The sequence below is a fragment of the Aedes aegypti genome, chromosome 2 (genome assembly GCF_002204515.2).
Source record: "Aedes aegypti strain LVP_AGWG chromosome 2, AaegL5.0 Primary Assembly, whole genome shotgun sequence".
Taxonomy (NCBI): Eukaryota; Metazoa; Arthropoda; class Insecta; order Diptera; family Culicidae; genus Aedes; species Aedes aegypti.
This window is the reverse complement of record NC_035108.1, coordinates 73,114,664-73,133,509: the sequence shown is the minus strand read 5'-3', so window position 1 is coordinate 73,133,509 and position 18,846 is coordinate 73,114,664. Positions and strand designations below refer to the sequence as shown.

General features: G+C 40.3%; 1 long non-coding RNA gene across 1 annotated transcript in view; it reads left to right on the top strand.

The window, feature by feature from the left end:
• The window catches only part of LOC110675652, a 135,949-nt gene extending 122,969 nt beyond the window's left edge, over positions 1 to 12,980 (top strand). The window contains exons 5-6 of the long non-coding RNA XR_002499677.1: positions 2,212 to 2,671; positions 12,834 to 12,980. This is a non-coding gene — a long non-coding RNA (uncharacterized LOC110675652). The remainder of the gene's footprint in view (positions 1 to 2,211; positions 2,672 to 12,833) is intronic.
• Positions 12,981 to 18,846: the final 5,866 nt, after the last annotated feature.

Below are 18,846 nucleotides of genomic sequence, written 5' to 3'. Positions count from 1 at the left end.
TCAACTTGTTGGCCGTCTACAATGTTTCCGCCTCGTTCCAACCACCAGTGGAATATTAATGAAACTGCCGATGACTAATAGCGTTCGAAATTCGCCTTAATGCGATAAGAACGCATTAGAATTCACTTCACAGGCGAGCCGGTCACTTTGCCACGGTGACCCCGTTGAATGGACACGTTGCAACGCACCGCCATGACTCACGGCGTTGTCTACACTGGAATTAGAACTCATTTCATTGTTTTCTTTGAAAAACGAGAAAATTTGACAGTTAATCGATATATTTTCAATAAGGATTAAATTCATGCCATCAAATAAGATTGCATCATTCAGCAACGTTCACACTAGACACGTGCTCAGTTCATTTTGACAGATCATGAAAGAACAGCTTTGCCGTTTGTCTGTGTTTAATCTGTCAAATCAACTTGAGTATTGTCAAAGTTGATTCGTGTTGTGAATCGATATCATTTGACATTTATAGATCAGTTTTGTTTCAACTGAGATTGATGACATCAATTTTTCTGGTTTGACAGTTGAAATCATCGTGCAATCCCTGTTCAACACAACCAATCGTAGTCAGAACCGAGCCAGAACCGCACTCATTCGACACGTTTCATTTTCGCATTAGCGTTGGCTTGCGTAGCCCCATTCTCCCTAAGCTAACCCCGCCATTATTCACGGACCGTAAGCAGGGTGTCACTTGTTAGTGGGACTGTGCGAAATGTCACCGACACGACGAAGGGGCTAATTAATTAGGCTGACGTACGCTCCACCGGTTGATTCATCGTGGCGAATCTCGGAATCTACGTGCCGTCCGTCGTCATTCGTCGGTTGGACTCGCCTACTAGAATCCGTGCGGTATAAATAGTTTTACTACATCGAAATTCGGTTGAGGGGTCATCTACTCCATGTTGGCGCGGTTTGATGAATAAGGGAATCGCTGCCGGGTTGGAGCTCTGACTCGAATAAAGTATTCAACTCGCTAACGGAACCCGTAGATCCGACTCTATAGAAAGGAGGTGGGCAGGTAAATCGGTGGTTCCGAGGGCGTGGACGTCTGATAGCGGTTTAACGGCTCAGCAAAGAGTACGAATCGTTGTGAGCGTTCCTGGTATCTGACTTCAAAAAAATGCACCAATTTTTATTGTATCGCTGCAAAGTGACGCGGAAAGAGGGTTAGTACGAAAGCAGATCGAGTGAAAGAGCCGCATTTTTTTCGCTTCCATCAACCGGTATAAGTGCGTGTGTGTGGATGTGTAAGGCAATGGCTGTGGTACACAAAAATGATAAAAAAAGCGAATTCAAAAATATGAAAAACCATGTCGCGTCATTTCGAATGAATGGAACGAAAAGTACCGTGAGCGAATGACAAAATTTGCCAACGCAAAATCGATATTTTGCTACGGAAGTGCAGATGTGCATTATTAAAATGATGGGATTGAAATGATTTTTGTTAGCTTTAATACGAATGATATGTTTAAAGCTGATGTACGAATGCAACTGAACCCATTCGGCAACAAACTTTCACTTCAGCGGTGTCATCGCGCCTTAAGCTTTCCGTGCGCGGCATCGAAACAAAGCGCAACGATTAGGAAATTTTACGCTCCAACGGTCGCATTCAAATGGAACGAAGCGCAATAGCTGTGTTATCATCAACGCTACACAGCAGTGTCGATGATACCGCTCGTTTTGATTCGCAACGACCTTTTCCCGCAGCCTAGCCCTGTGCATAACTGCGCCACCGCCTGGTTGTTTTCCGCCATATAAATATATTTATTGTTATTGATTTATAAATAATCGCACCCGGCGCGTAACGCGAGACCTCTTTGCGAAACTACCTAACTGCTGCTGCCGCCCGTTCGAAGATCAGCTCTAATTTATTGTTATTGCCCTCCCTAGCTGCTCCCTTTGACGGGGGACACGAACGGAACGGGGGGCACTTCGCCCGCGCGTTAAAACGTTGAGTGGAGTGAGTGCAGTAATTCAATTACCTTGCAGTGCAAGCACTTGACGCACCGCGCGGCTTCACTGACATGACGCGCGCTTGACTCAGCCTTTGCATTGACTGTTGTTGTTGTTATTGTTTCAGTCGATGTTGTTGATATCTGTCCATATGTGTTATGCCCGAGCATGCTACAATTAATTTGATATATTTGTTTACGCCTTTTGCACTCTTCTCTAATGGCGGTTTTCGTTTTCTGTTTTCCATTGCAGGTGCAACACGTGCGGTGATCTCATGTTTCGCAAGCTGACATCTGGCGGCCGGGATGACGGCAGGTTCTCCCTCCATGCACGCTGCCCTTAACCCTCCCACGCCACACAGGGCGGTAATTGACTTCGAAAGCGTTCAAATTCTCACTTTCGCACTCGTTGTCCGGAACTGCGGGCTCTGGAACGACGCGAGCCCTTACCCACCGTTACAAATTAAGTCATAAAGGGCAATAAAAGCAAAATTTATGATCCTCCACGCTTGCCCGCGCGTTGATGGCCGTTCGAACCTGGGGGCCCGAAATCGATTCTTGCCGGTTATTGCCACGCCGAGTGGGCCCTTTCCTCCTTTTCCCCGAATGTGCAGAGTCGTAAATAAAATCGGTCCCGGTGCCGATGACTACGGACTCACTCTGTTTCTCTCTCTATTACGGGCGCGCACGAGCTTGGACAGCAACGAAAAAATGTAAGCAATTTATGACCATAACTTCTATAAATTTGATGCCCCCCGTTCGCGTTACCCCCTCGTCTGGCAGAAGAAAACCATGCAGATACGCTCGGGACTTCCACATCGTGCAAAACTGAATCGAAGTGACCCGAAAGGGTTACAATGTGACCTAAAATCCATCCGAGTGTGCGTTGCTCCAGAGCACGTGAGCCATGATTTCGAATTGTCATTGATCTCTCAAAACTGACATGATAGGAGGGAGTTGAGGGATAGGATGCCCAGCGATAGTAGAGGGTGGGGATATGAAACAACATCCCGAATGCGGGTAAATATTTGCGAACCGCAGTTTCGAATCGGGTTTGCATTATTTGCATTATTGGAATCGAATTTGCTGTCGAGTTGGTACCTAGTGTCACCGCAAACCTAATCTATAACGTTTCCTAGAACATTTATCAGTTATGGTTGTTGGTGTTGTCGTTTGCGGCTGGTAATGAATGGGAAAGTAATTGAGTTTGGGTGGTGAATCGATTTGTTTGCCCAACAAAGTATGTATTTCCGGTTGTGGGTCTAACAGTACAATGTAGAAGTCGTTGAGCGTTATAATCGAGCGAATTATAGAATAGGGTCCTAAAGACTTGTCACAATTTGGATACCAAACGTTTATGTTCAGACTAAAGACCCATGTTTACTCAATTTTGAAAAGTTTGTTTAAGTCCAAAACCCATTTTTTTCGGATTTTTGTGATTTTGTCACACACCTTGGTCTAAACTCAAGTTTGCGTGTATTCTGTTTTCCGTGTTCCTTCGGAAATGTCAGATAAGAACAATCCCTGTGGCGTTTTTGGCGACAAAGCAAATGGCAAACACGATTAAAAGTGTCAAGGTTCAAATTTGTACACATTTTATTTAAATTGAAGCACTTATTTGAGCGAGAAAATTTGCCAAAGTAGTGGCTAGAACACTCTCTATCGTACTATTATATAAAACAAGTTTTTATCAAAAGTTTTAGAACCCTATTGAATATGATTCAAACATTATCTAGGAGTCAGGAATCTGCTCTTATACCCTGTGCAGGATTATCTCTGGATTTCTAAGAGAAGTCTTTCTCGGGATTGCTGATAGTGATCTTTCTTAGGATTTCTGAGGGTAATTCTACTCAGGATTTCTGAGAGAAACCCTTTTCAGAATTTGTAAGAGAGATCCTTCACAACATTTCTGGGAATTTTCCTTGTCATCATCTCCGATACAAATCCTTTTCAGAGAAATTGCAAAAACTCCTTCTTGGGACTTTTGAGAGAAATCCTTCTCAGGTCCCTAAGAAAAACCCTGCTATTTGAAAGAAATCCTACTCAGGATTTCTGAGACATTCCCTGTCCAATATTTCTGAGAGAAATCCTTCTCAGTATTTCTTATTGAAATCCTATTCAAGTTTCTGAAAGAAATCTTACTCGGGTGTATTCTGTTTTTCGTGCCTTTACCGAAATGCCAGATAGGGACAACCCCTGTGGCGTTTTTGTCGACTAAGCGAACGTTAAACGTGATAAAAAGTGTACCCATTTTTCAAATTAAAGTTTAAATGTGACATAGCCGTTGTATTTGCCAAAGTATTAGCAAGGACACACTTTATCGTGTGAATATATATATAAAAAAAAAACAAAGTTTTTTTTTAAAGTCTTAGGACTCTTTTGAATATGATTCGAATAATATTTGGGGGTCAAGAATTCGCTTTCAATTCCTTTTCAGGATTCTCTCAGGAAATCTAAGAGGAATCTTACTCTGGAGCGATTCCTTTCGGAATTTTAAAGGGACATCTTTCTCAGGTTTCCAAGGGAAATCTTTTTTAGAATTCCTGATAAAAATTATTTAGAGAAATCCTTCTCATCAGGAGCAAAATCTTTCCTGAGAATTTTTTGAGATTTCTGAGAGAAATGTTCCTCGGTATATCTGATACTGATCCTCCCAAGCATTTCGGAAAGAATTACTTTTTAGGATATCTTAGCAAAATCCTATGCAGGATTTGTGAATGAAATGACACTTAGGATTTCTGACAGAAATCTTACTCAGGATTTCTCAAACACTCCTCAGGATATCTGAAAGTAATATTTCTACTTTATTTCATTTCATTCCAGCATTTCAGAGAGAAAAGCTTTTCAGGATTTCTTAAATAAATTTCTATCAAAATTGTTTTCAAGATTTCTAAGAGTAAACTTCTTAATAATTTCTAAGAGAAATCCGTAGCAAGATTTCAAAGAGTAATCTTTTTCTGGATTTCTGAGAGAAATATTTTTCAGGACTTATACGAGGTTTTTCTCAGGATTTCCAAATAAAATTATTTTCAGGATTTCCATGCGAAATCCCTTTTCAGGATTTCTTAGAGAAATCCTACCTAGGATTTATGAAAGAAATCCTACTAAGTGAAGTCTTACTCAGAATTTGTGAAAGAAATCCTTATCAGGATTTTTGAGCGGAATCGTTCCTAGGATTTTTAAGAGAAGTGGTTTTCAGGAGTTCTGAGAGAAATCCTATTCTGTAATTCTGAGAGAAATCCTACTCTGGATTTCTGAAAGAAATCATCGTTCTGAAAAGAATGCTTTTCGAGAGTACTGAGAGAAAACCATCTCAGGATTTCTGAGAGAAATATGTCTCATGATTTTCTAGATCATGAAGCCAGAGAGAAAATATTTTAAGGAGAATGTCTAACAGAAATTCTTTACTGAGCTTCTGAGATTTTTTTTTCTCGGTATTTATGAAAGAGATCTCTTTTAGAAAAATCCTTAACAATGTGTCCGATCAAATCCTTCCACTGAGAGACATCCAGACATTCAGAATTTCAGAGAAAAACTCTTCGGAATTCGTATACGGAATCTTTCTCGAAATTTGCGAGCGAAACTTTCCTCGTGATATCTTAGGAAAATTTTGCTCAGATAATCTGAGTGATACGTTTCTTTGGATACTAATAACGTTCGAGACTCCAACTCAGGCTTGATAATACTCCTCAACATCAACAGAGTTCGGTGACATGCTCTTGAGCAGTGTGCTGTCTTTGCCTCTTTGTGAGAGAGCGAAAGCATACGAAGCAGAGAGGCTTAGGAAGATGCGGCACAATACACAATAGAGGAAGGTTCCATCAAAAGTGAGTGCCATCAGAACTCCGCGAGGCCTGTTTTGTTCAGGCGGGTCACTCAAAAATTCTTATAAAGCATGAGTAAAAGTGAGCATAGCGCAAAGAGATAATCGTTTGAGGGCAGACATCATGTATACGCGCTTCACATCAAGAGCTTGAGATCAGCTTGCCATGAGCGCACAAAAATAACCTCGCGCTTGAGCACGTGCTATGGTGAGACACATTTTTTTAGATCTCATGTAGCAATGTACTAGCTCAAACGATCACATCTGCACTGGCTCATGCGCCGTCTCATGAGAAAATCTCAATGTGACAGTGCATTTGAGCCTCGCAGGAGAAGGTTTCAGAAGCAAGGAAAAGGGAATAAACTATGGATCAAACTGCCTGTTTCAAAGGACTGACGTGATTCAACGCGGTTAAGATTCTAGAATCTGAATTGAAAAACTTGGGCTGGCCACCGAAGAAGCATAGGCTTAGACCGAATTCGTATGCTTCAGTGGGATCATTGTACTAGGCAAACATAACTGCATGAAAGTACTCCTAGTAATCGCATGTGACGAGCCTCACGAGATGTCTCATGAGACTCGCTCACTAGGATATATTTTGTACGTATCTGCATCTCGTGTCTCACATAATCTGTGAGCTGCGATATGGAATATCACATGGCACACTAGCTCATTCAGGTATACATGAGAAATACGACACTCTGTTTGAGGGTTTGTGTTGTAAATTTTGAGTTTAGTTTTCACTCCTCAGGAAAATCTCGAAATCCCTCCATTTTTGCATCGCAGAGGATCTTCTGACAAGCCGGCTCCTACTTTCTCAAGATTACCAGGAAAAACCCTTAAAGAATGTCAGTCAGCTCCGTTTTGATTTTTGAGTGAATTCTCTCTTTGAGTTATTTGAAGAATTCGTTCTTTGGATTTCTGAACGATACTTTTCTAAGAATGCTGAAAAAAAAATCCATCTGAAGAGTTCTGAATAAAATTTGTCGTAGGGGGGTCACGTGGCGTAGTTGGCTACACTTCTGCTTTGATAAGCAGATGGTCATGGGTTTGATTCCCAGCCCCTCCAACAAAAAACTCTCGTCCGGTTACTCGAGATGCATCACGAAGGATAGACACTGTATGGATGGGACAGAATCTCCTCTCGAAAAACGCATCGGAAGTAACTGCGACACTGGCATTTCTTCGTGGATAATAAAAATCCTCATCACACCGAACTATGGATATGGACCTTCACGCTATGAACGCTGGCAATGCATACGGACGAATGGATTGGAACGAACATCAGCAAAAACAAAAAACAGCTCGAATAATTCTTCCTACCTACTCGATAATTCAAATCGAGCGTGGATTGTGAAGTAGGCAAAGTAAATACACAATAGTGTATACACAAGCAATAGAGCATCTAATAATAGAATCTGTATGGCTAGGAGTAATCAGACAGATACCTATAGAAAGCCTCGGCACAGTAGCGGTTGAATAACACGGAGTGCCTACCAAATAAAGAAAGGAAAAAAAAAAAAAAATTTGTCGTATAAGAAAAAGAGATCTAAGAATTTTTAAGATAATCTAAAATTTTTAGAATTTTCAAGAAAAAATCTTTTCAGAATCATAGAAAACTCTCTAGATGATTCTTAAGAGGAGACCTTTTTAGGATTTCTCATAAGAGACAATCTCAAGACTCCAGGGAGGGAACCTTCTAGTGATATCTATGATTGAACATTTTCAAGATTAATAAGAAGAAACCTCCTCAAGAGCGAAAAGCAGCACAGGGTTGTTGAGAAAAAATCTTCTGAGGATTCCTAAGAGAAAATTATCTCATGATTCCTGAGAGGAAATCTGCGAAAGATTTCTGAAAGGAAACAACTTAAGGCTTCCAAAGAGAAGAGTCCTTCTTCTTCATGTTACCTGATGGGAGTCCTGTTAAGATTTCCTTAGAGGAGTTTTCCTCAAGTTTTCTGAGAGGATTTCTTCTCAGGTTGCATGACAAAGGTTTCTCTCAGGTTTTTTGAAGGGATTTCTCCTCAGGATTCCTGAGAGAAATGCACCTTAGATTTCCTGAGAAGGAGCCTCCTCAGATCGTGAGAGGAGTTTTTCTCAGGTTTTATGAGACGAATCTTTCTCAGGTTTTCTGAGAGGAGTCCTGCAGAGATTTCCTGAGAATAATCAGCCACATGTTTCCATGGAGGAGTCCTTCTAAGGTTCTCCTCAGGTTTCCTGAGAGGATTTCTCCTCAGGTTTCCTGAGAGGAGTTCTCCTCAGGTTTCCTGAGAGGAGTCCTCTTCAGGATTCCTTAGAGGAGTCTTTCTCAGGTTTCCTGAGAGAAGCCCTACTCAGGTTTCCTGAGAGGAATCCACTTCAAATTTCCTGAGGAAGATTCTCCTCAGGTTTCCTGAGAGAAGTTCTCCTTAGGTTTCCTGAGAGGAGTCCTCCCCAGGTTTCCTCAGAGGAGTCCACAGGTTTCCTGAGAGGAGTCCTCCTCAGGATTCTTAAGAGGAATCCTCCTCAGGTTTCCTGAGAAGAGTCCTTCTCAGCTTCCTGAGTGAAGTCCTCCTCAGGCTTCCTGGGAGGAGTCTTCTTCTGGTTTCCTGAGAGGAGTCTTCTTCTGGTTTCCTGAGAGGAGTCTTCTTCTGCTTTCCTGAGAAAAGTACGCTCAAGTGTCCTGAGAGGAGTCCACAGACTTCCTTAGAGGAGCTCTTCTCAGGTTTCCTGAGAGGAATCCACCTCAGGTTTTCTGAGAGAAATCTTCTTCTGGTTTCCTGAGAGGAGTCCTCAGGCTTCCTGAGAGGAGTCCTCGGGCTTCCTGAGAAGAGTCCTCCTCAATTATCCTATGAGGAGTCCTCCTCAGGATTCCAGAAAGAAATACTTCTCAGGCTTCCTGTGAGGAATCCTTCTCAAGTTTTCTGAGGGGAATCCTTCTCAGTTTTTCTGAGAGGAGTCCCCTACAGATTTCCTGCGAGCACATGTTTCCTTGGAGGAGTCCTTTCAAGGTTCCCTTAGAGGAGTTCCTCAGGTTTCTTGAGAGGAGCCCTTAGGTTTCCTGAGAGGAGTCCTCCTCAGATTTCCTGAGAGAAGTGTTCCTTAGGTTTTCTGAGAGGAATCTTCCTCAGGTTTCCAGAGTGGAAATCCCTCAAGTTTCCTGAGAGTAGTCCTCCTCAGGTTTTCTGAGAGGAGTCTCTCCCAGGTTTCATGAGAGCAATCTTTCCCAGGTTTCCTGAGAGGAGTCCTTCTCAGGTTTCATGAGAGGAGTCCTCCTCATGCTTCCTGAGAAGAGTCCTCCTCAGGTTTCCCGAGAGGAGTCTTTCTCAGGTTTTTTGAGAGCAGTTCTCTTCAGGTTTCCTCTTATTTGTTAAGCGATCCTTCTTGGATTTTGAAATGAGTTATTTAAAGGATTCTTTCGCTGGATTCCTGTACAATATTTTTCTCAGAACTTCTGAGAGAAATACATTTCAAGATATCTGAATGAAATTTGTTACAGAACTTATGAGAAAAATTGATTTTCTGAGAGAATTCCTTTTCAGGATATTCGAGAAAAATCTTTTCAGAATTTCAGAAAATACTCCTTAGGATCTTTAGAAGAGTCTTGATCTGGTTGCTCGAGAGAAGTCTTTCAGGTCTCCCCAGGCCTCATCAGGCTTCCTGAGAGGAGTTCTTCTCAGACTTTCTGAGAAGAGATCTCCTCAGGCTTCTTCTTCCTGACAGGAATCCTTCTTCCTTCTTCCTGACAGGAATCTTCATCAGGCTCCTCCTCAGGTTTCCTGAAAGGAGTCCTCAAACTTCCTGTGAAGAATCCTCATCAGGTTTCCTGAGAGGAGTCCTACTCAGTATCCCTAGAGAAGACCTCCTCATGTTTCCTGAGAGAAGTCCTCCTCAGAGTTCCTGAGAGGAGTCCTCGTTAGATTTCCTGAGAGAAGTGCTTCTTAGGTTTCCTGAGAGGCATCCTTTTCAGGTTTTCTGAGAGAAGTTCTGCTCATGCTTCCTGAGAGGTGTCCTATTCAGGATTTCTGAGAGGAGTCCTCCTCAGGCTTCCTAAGAGGAGTCCTTCTCAGGCTTTCTGAGAGGAGTTCTCCTCAAGTTCCTGAGAGGAGTCCTCTCCAGGTTTCCCGAGAGGAATCCTCCTCAGGTTTCCTGAGAGAAGTCCTTAGGCTTCCTGAGAAGAGTCCTCCTCAAGTGTCCTGAGAGGAGTCCTCCTCAGGTTTCCAGAGAGAAGTACTTTTCAGGCTTTCTGAGAGGAATCCTTCTCAGGTTTTCTGAGAGGAGTCCTCCTCAGTTTTTCTGAGAGGAGTCATTCTCAGATTTCCTGAGAGGAGTCCTCTTTAGGTTTCTCGAGATGAGTCCTAAGGCTTCCTGAGAAGAGTCCTCCTCAAGTATCCTGAGAGGAGTCATCCTCAGGTTTCCTGAATGTAATCTTCGTTAGGTTTCCTGAGGAATCCTCTACAGGTTTCCTGAGAGAATTTCTCCTAAGGAATCGCTTGAATGATTATCGTCAGAATTTTTTGGAGAAGACCTTTTCAGACGCTACGAGCTTTTCCTCAAACGGTTAATCAAAATTCAAACCAACACAATCAATCATCGAATCGTCCGCCTGGTTCACTTTTCTCCCCCTGTTTGGGCACATCAAGCATGCCGCCTCCGCCTCAAATGATGTATACGATTTTAGGCCCCGAAAGCCCAGCTTTCATGCTTGACCGACCGCTCGAACGGCCCCATTAAGCTTACCGCCCTGCCTCGGGCTCGGAATGGAATTTTAACACGCCATCCATCTCCTCCACTCTCTGCCCCTTAAGAAAAGCCGCGAGCGGGCAGCCCGTTAGGTGTGAAAACCGTAGCCTCCGTTGGCGCCCGAAATCACATTCCGCCGAAGCCACTCTTGTTGTCCGCAAGAGTAATTTTGTTGCGTTGAAAATCACTTTTGGAGATTCCTCATCAAAGAAAACTCGAAACGAGAGACAACCCTCTTGTAATTTCTAATCAACCTTCCGTCGTCGTCGTCCCTCGCACCCGCGAATCAGCAGACCTCAAAGACGACTTCTCGCGTCACTTTTCAAAAGGACCTATGTAACAATGAGAGATTCTCTCCTCTCTCGCTTTCTTCCGATTGTAATTGTAAGTGGTTAAACAGAGAAATTAATCAAAGAGCGACTCTCAATGTCAGATAGGCCTTTTTGTAAAGTCACGCGACCCTCCTTTTGTAAGTCGTAAAAAATTACTATGGATGAGCTAATTGCGGTGTGATAGGCGTCTCTTTGCGGTGGTACAATCGGTCGGTCGGCGCGATCGCCACTCAAAAAACAAACACTCCAACAGGTCGCCTTTTGTTGCGGCGCTCCGACTCAACTCAATGAGCGATGGTCTCGTCGGAGAAGTGGCGGCGGCGGCGCGGCCTGCTGCGACTCGAACCTAGCCGGAGATTGATGAGCTGATGAATTTAATGATCTCATCGTTGAATTTTTCATCGGAGTAGGCCTCAGCGAGCCATTCGCAACCGTTATGTTGACTATGGCCTTCTGCGATCACCACCAACGTAAACAACAACAGTGACATCATTCGGTGACCTCTCCCTCCAGAAAGATGATCCTCGCGATGATGCGCCCCTCTGTCATAAGCCGAGGCGAGGCTTTTGAGTCTATTGACTTTCCGAGTGCTCAAAGAACGAAGGCGAAAACAAGAGGAGGAGATAGTAATTACTCAATTACGGACTCATCATCCGTAGTCATCCGTGTGCAGGGGAGGAGCAGTTTGCAGGTCAATGACCCGTGTTTCATGAGCAAGAAGTCATTTCTTTTTTTGGCGGGTTCTTTTCTTTCGTGACGGTAACCGTTTTATGGCTACAAAACGAGACCGTCGTCGTTGGGTGTTCCTATCCCTGCCACGTGAGGACCGGAGGGATCACGCACGGATTCGGCTCTGGTCTGCTGGGCTGCCGTGAGGTCGAAAGTTTTGTTCCGACTCTAGTTTAATTCGAATAAATTATTATAACGATATTAACCGGGGTAACGAGATGAACATTTTTGGATTGCATGCCGGCAGCCGTAGAGGAACTTTTGGGGGAAATTAGTCAATTTGTGGGCTTTGGGGTTTGTTTTGTAGTTTGGATTTATTGGGCCTGAAATGAGTCGTTTTTATAAAGTACTTATTATGCTTTGACGTCATTTACAGTTGAATGCTAGCTGTTAGGCTCTTTGAATCTGAATATTAAATAGAAGATTTCAAATCGTATTTTGTGTTTACACTGAGATGCACTATCTTGCTACATCTAGGCTTGTGCACAATATCATAATCATTAGCGGTAGTTATTCCAACAATTGTTTGAGCTTAAACCAACTCGTTTATAATGATTTTATTCTCAAAACTTGATCAAGCAAAATACTAAACATAGTTTCATAATATGCAAAAAATAAATCTGTAGAAGAATTAACTCGAATTCGGCTCCGTAATTCATAAAGGCACTTGAGCCTGTAAGAAATGTCATTGTTCCTAAATTTTATCTGAATTCAACTCCTGTTCAAGCGGAATAATTTCTGGAACAAATTGTGAATCGCTAGAAAAATCCATACAGGTACTGGTTGTCTGAAGGGCCAAAGTGAAATGGGCGGATTCATGAACAAAATAGTTTACACATATTATTGCAAGTTGCTGCTATTTTTCTTCAGGTTCGTGCCGCTCTGCAAAGCATGAAGTTAATTGAATCAAAAGTTTAAAGCCCAAACTCGTTTTAATCTCATCCATTGACGGCATCTCTCCATCAAACCGTGGTTAAGTGGTTATCCGAGTCCCCCGGAATTGGCACCGACTATCAAAGTCTCCATTACCATCAGCCCCACACAATTCTGACGCTTCACCAAAGCTCCCCTAAGAAATTGAAAATCGATTAACGTTTCGGCCGTTTCTTCTCCGACTCTTTCACTCGCACCGCTAATTGGAGATAATTAATTCTCAACCGCTTGCTAACTCTGGAGTCGCTCAGACTATGGAACTGTGGATCCACGTTCGGCTCATTATCATCATTATCAGCGGAGATTTATCGTGAGTCGTTTCTTTTCTATTTTCAGCTTTGCGAAAACTAAGCCCAAATGGTCCACAAACGCAGCTCGTGCGAGACTTTCCGAGTCGGTGATGACTTAATATACCCGGTGCGATGGACGACAACTTGGCGAAGAGAGTGACATCCAGTCCTTCCAGTTATAACCTGCGTAAAACTGGTGATTGCCATCAGCGAGGTATAGAGTTCCTACGTTGCGTGTGCGAAATTGGTAGGAACTTCATACCGTGCTCTTGGCTAGCCGTGAATCATCCGATAGTGCGACAAATGTGACAAAGTGAAATGCAAAAATTTGAAAGTGATAAAAATGATGTCGTGACACCGGTAGTTGAACACGTGAAAGCGTTGAATACGAAAATAAAAGTGCACTGCAGATAATTTAGAAATATTTTGAAACATTGCAACACAACTGTTGATATTGTTAAATCCGAACTTTCCTTCAACCCAAAACCTCTAAATCAGTAAGGACAAAAATGATATTTTTATTTGAAAAAAAAGCCTCAACCGGCAGAAACTTCTGGTTAAACAACATTATTCGATTCAAATCTAAAACTGAGCTACAAATCCAAGAGTTTCTGTTTCGGTTTTTCTTCTGTTCGGGATGCACCACTGCGACCAGTTTTCTTTAATCTTTTGTGATATACCCGTAACCTTTGTTTAACTCATGTCGTTCTACTTCATTACTATTGAGAAATAATAAAGTAGTCGATTTTTATACAATTATCATTCTTTACCATTTGCATAGAGCCTCTATAGATACCGCTATTAATACCTTTTGGAGAAAACAGTTTGTGACCAAAGCGCGACCCACATCCAAGTTTGGCCACTAACCTTGTTGAATGATACTGATTTTGACCATGCATCTGTACTCTAGAGTATCAAATTATTGCTTCTACTTATAAGGTTCAAAGCCGTTTTTTGTAACTGTAAACAGGTTTCACCGCATTAGACATCTAGATTCCTTGAAACAGATAGCCGTATTGGTAAACGCGCAGCTATTCAGCAAGACCAAGCTGAGGGTCGTGCGTTCGAATCCCACCGGTCGAGGATCTAATCGGGTTGGAAATTTTCTCGACTTCCTAGGGCATAGAGTATCTTCGTACCTACCACACAATATACGCATGCAAAAATGGTCATTTTATTTATTTATTTATTTATTTCATGTCGTCAATCAGAAGTAGACCATTTTGTTACAATTTTACACTTAATATTATATAGTTTGAAAACGTTATTTTCTTAATCTAGTTCGAATTTTAATATGACATAAATTTTTGTTTTAGTTCCGATTTCGTCATAGTAAAGTCAATGGTTTCGCAATGTTTATTGTAAACAGACATTATTTGATTTAAAGGCTCAAATTTGGCATAATTTGTGCGGTGATGGTTTGTATAAAAAATACTACGACTTCGCAGTTGTCTTGAAGGAGCGTAAAAATTTAATTTTGATAAAAGTGTCATCGAGTCAATACGATGCGAAACTATATCGTTTACGAACGAGACCATTGCAAATTCGCGACGTTTCTTCAATGTTTGAATATTAATGAGCATGCATCGTGCTTCATAAGATGGTAGAGGTAACCTTGTCCAACCTAATTTTCGAAGTGCGAACAACAGAAATTGTTTTTGAACTGATTCTATACGATTTTCATGGGTTGATAAAAATGGTGACCAAACTATGCTACAGTATTCTAAAATTGAACGCACATAGGTTATGTATAATGTTTTTATAGTGTATGGATCATGAAAATTATAAATCTTTAATGAATGTTCGAATCCTCTGAGCAGAATCTCAAATAGAGAAACTTAAAAGTAGATGGAGTACCGTGTTTTCTCTATGAAAATTATAGCTAAATCGTTTTATAAATGCTAACATCTTATTTGCCTTGTTGATAATTGTATTATAGTGATCTATAAAAGTAACTTTGGAATCTAAAATCACTCCTAAATCTCTTATTCTTACGCATTTTTTACTAGTTGATTCCCTAGGTAGACTGTTGTGTTAGGTATACTACGCTTTCTGCTAAAGGATATTGAATTACATTTTTTCACGTTCAATTGAAGAAGGCTTTTATTGCACCATTTGTAAAACATATCAATTTCATTTTGAAAAGTATGTATATCTTCATCGTTTACTATTTCAAGAAACAGTTTCATGTCATCAGCATATATGAGAGCTTTCACTTTTTTCAGAATGAAGGAAATGTCGTTAACGTATAAAATAAAAAATAATGGCCCTAAATGAGACCCTTGAGGAACTCCCGATGTAACTTTAATTGGAATAGATTTTACTCCTTTGTATCTAACTATTTGTTGGCGATTAGTAAGATAAGACTCTACCCATTTAAGAAGGTCCGGTTGAAATCCTATTTTTTCTAACTTAAAAAGCAACATTGGTATGTCAATGCGATTGGCATTGGCATAGTAAGCTCTCAGTTAATAACTGTGGAAGTGCTCATAAGAACACTAAGCTGAGAAGCAGGCTCTGTCCCAGTGGAGACGTAACGCCAGAAAAGAAGAAGATTCCTTGAAACAAGAAGCTTATTTTAGAAGGTATGAGGTCTGCTACTCCACTAATTCGGAATCGTTTTCCTCCTAGTTATCGAAAGATAAGCACTTGAACTCGTAAACAACTTTTCTCATGAATCGAAAACAGCCTCAAATGTTGACTGAGTTATTTTTCCACTAGAACCTCCTCATCACCTAGAACAAATAGGTGGGTCTTGATGGCTAGTTATTCTAGGGTTTTAATGCTAGTAATGGACCCCTTAGTAGCTGAAATTCATTCTAGACGCTTTTCCGCAATGATATTTCAGACGCATATACGTTTTGTGGAGTCTAACAACAAATTCAATGTCTTTACTTCATAGTACGTTTATGAAACATACAAAATCATTCGATTTTTCCAGCGAAATATGCATTTGAAAAACTGTTGTCCGAATGCCTATTATGGACCCTCCCGGGGTCCATAATAGGATTGTTTACAAATTTGACGTTGCGTATTATGGACCCTCCATTTGATTCCCATGTAATCCGGCTCGCTGCCGACGAGCCTATTATGGACCCACCTGGAAATGCGTATTATGGACCCTCTTGTGTGGTTTCATTTACATAACTGTTCAAATATCTGTATTTATGCGTCTCAAACCAAATATTTTGCCTGAAACTGCTGACTAACAATGTAATCGAAGTTCCCCCGGTGGATTTTCATAGGAATAAAGTCGCTTTGAGTGTTAATTTTATATTTTCTGTAGGGGGTCCATAATACGCAAAGGGTCCATAACCGGCATCGACTCCCTATTATACTTTTTCGACCGTAACTTATAAGTATTAACATGAACAGATGAAGAGTACAATATGGTAGATCTTACCCCGTAACGCACCTCAAAAAGGTGATCTATCCGACATCCATCTATGGGAAATCCGAGAGTTTACTTACTACTCTCAGTCGCAATACCCACATAGAATCTTAAAGTTCTTAGCAAACTAAACTTTGACAATGTTTTGGGTCTCCAGAAAAAAAAAATCTCCCGAAAAAATCAGGAGAACCAAATTATATTCATCAAAAGTAAAAAATCTGAAAAACTTCCTATGGAGTTTGTATAATTTCAATATAGGTCACGCTAGTACAAATGAAAATTCAGTTTCTGAGGATTCCGAAAGCATTCTCAACCAAGTAATTATTTCCGGGGCTACTAACTTTGAAGGCGTGAGAAATATAACTAAAAAAAATAAAAGTTTGAATGCCCCTGACGGCGATGAGTCTTATTATGTATTTATAATCAACAAATGTTTTCAGTTGGAATATTTTCATGAAAAAAGGTAAATTTTAAAACCAGATTGTAATCTTGCCGATATTTCTTGCTGACGTTTAGTCGAATTAATTCTTTGAAATTATTTTTTTTAATAGACAGATGTTTCGTATCATTGAAAATTCAATGTTTGGAAATGAACAGTTCGATTACCAACATGGACATTTAACTGATTTGATTTGAAATTGACTTGATAATTATTCTGGTGGCAGATAATTCTATGGGATTTCCTTCAGAAACCCTCGAAGGATATGGAGTATCATCGTACCTGCCACATGAATAACGAATACGAAAATGGCAATTTGACAATGAAAGCTCTCAGTTAATAACTGTGGAAGTTCTAATTGAACAGTAAGCTGATAAATCAGGGCAGGATAAAAGTTGGCATATATTTTGTGTATAGGGGTTGTGTTAAGAAAATTGTACTGTTTCTTAGCGTTCTAATGATATTTTCAGGAGATTTTTCCACTGAATAGATAAAAAAAATCATAAGTCTCAGAAGACTGGATTGTTTTTCGACTCACATACAATTAGTATAAAATGAAAAATTATTGAGAAAACTTTAAAGTAGATTATTACCGTTTTGACTCATATTCCGAACACTTAAGGCCAACAGGGACTTCAAATGCACATGGTGGGCATAAATTAGCCAAAGCAAAGTTTGATGTTCTGCTCAAGAAAAGTAAAAGTTTCTTTAAAGGAAAAGGGTAAGAAATTATCTACAGTGAGCTCCATTTAAAAGTACATTGCTTTTCAACTGCATACTGCGATCAAAGATAAATGCTTTTTTAAACAATTTGTGGCAAGAAATTTCCCGTGCATGGAGATAAGGAATTACTTTTCTTTCAAGGTATATAGTCCCCATAAGAAAGCTTTTCGTCTTTACATGGCCGGTGGCGACTGTGTGCTTTAAAAAATCGAGATTAGAAACCTCATGCCCGAAAAAAAGACCCACAAGAGCCCTAAAAGGAACCAACAAGAGGCCGAAAAGAAACCAAAAAGGGATTAAGAAAACAAACGAAACCTAATAGCAGCCAAGAGTAAAAAATTGATTCTTTGCAGAATCAGAGCAGACATTTCTCTTTGATTCTAAACTTTTTTGAGAATTCCTCGTGACATTACGACAATTATTACTGTATGTTGTTTTTTCTCTAGGAATTTCATCATAAATTTATTCAGGAATTTACCCAAATTTTCAGAAATTACACCTAAAGTTTCCCAAGGAGAGCCACAACAAATGAATTTCTCCAAAGTAATTCGTCCAAAAATTCTTCGAAAATTGTTTCAAAAAAGGTCCGCTAAGATTTTATCCAGTGATTTATCCATCAATTTCCCTAGGAGCCCCGAATATAACGTCTTCTAAAATTCAATCAAAAATGACTACAGAAATTTCTAGGGATTTCCTTCACAATTGAGTTTCATTTAAAAAAGATTTCAACTAGGAATTTCTTTGAAGATACATTCAGTTATTGCTCCAGAGATTCCTTCTAAGATTCTTTGATATTTTCTCAAGTACCGTATTGATTCATATTACGGACAGCTACAAATTCCGGACACTGCACTTTGTATGGGAAACATTACCCACGAAATGTTTCAATTTTTGCGGTTCAAAGGTTCTTACTTTTGAGGCACGTTTTATTAAACATTTTCCATGAACATTTATGAAAATGTTTAATGCTTAGCTGCGTTAGGCGCTCCTTTAGAGATCAGGCGATTTCAACTGATGATTTGACTTTTATATTTATGATATACATGATCTGTCCGGAATTCAAATCAAAGTGTCCGGAATATGAAGCAAAAGTAGGGAACCGTCCGGAATAAGAATCATGAAAAATCAACACAATTCTATTTATTTAAAATTATTCATGTTGCGGAATAAAAATCTGCACCCGCCATTTGAAAGTTAAGTGTTTTGGAGGCTCAATAACATGGAAAAATCATACAAAATGATTTATTTTATATGCTTTTTTGTTGAGTTACTTCCTTGAGGCCTTAAGTGTCCGTTGTATGAATGAAAACGGTAATCATTGATTTTTTTTCAGGAATAACTCCATGGAAAATGCAACCATAAAGTAACCTCTGATAAAACTTTTAAATTTTAAAGTCACCCTTAATGAACAAGGATCTCTGAAAAAGTCTTGGACTGTTGAGGAAGTTTTAGACGGTTTTTAAATAATTTGCTAAGATTATCGAGAAAAAAATGAATCGAATCCCG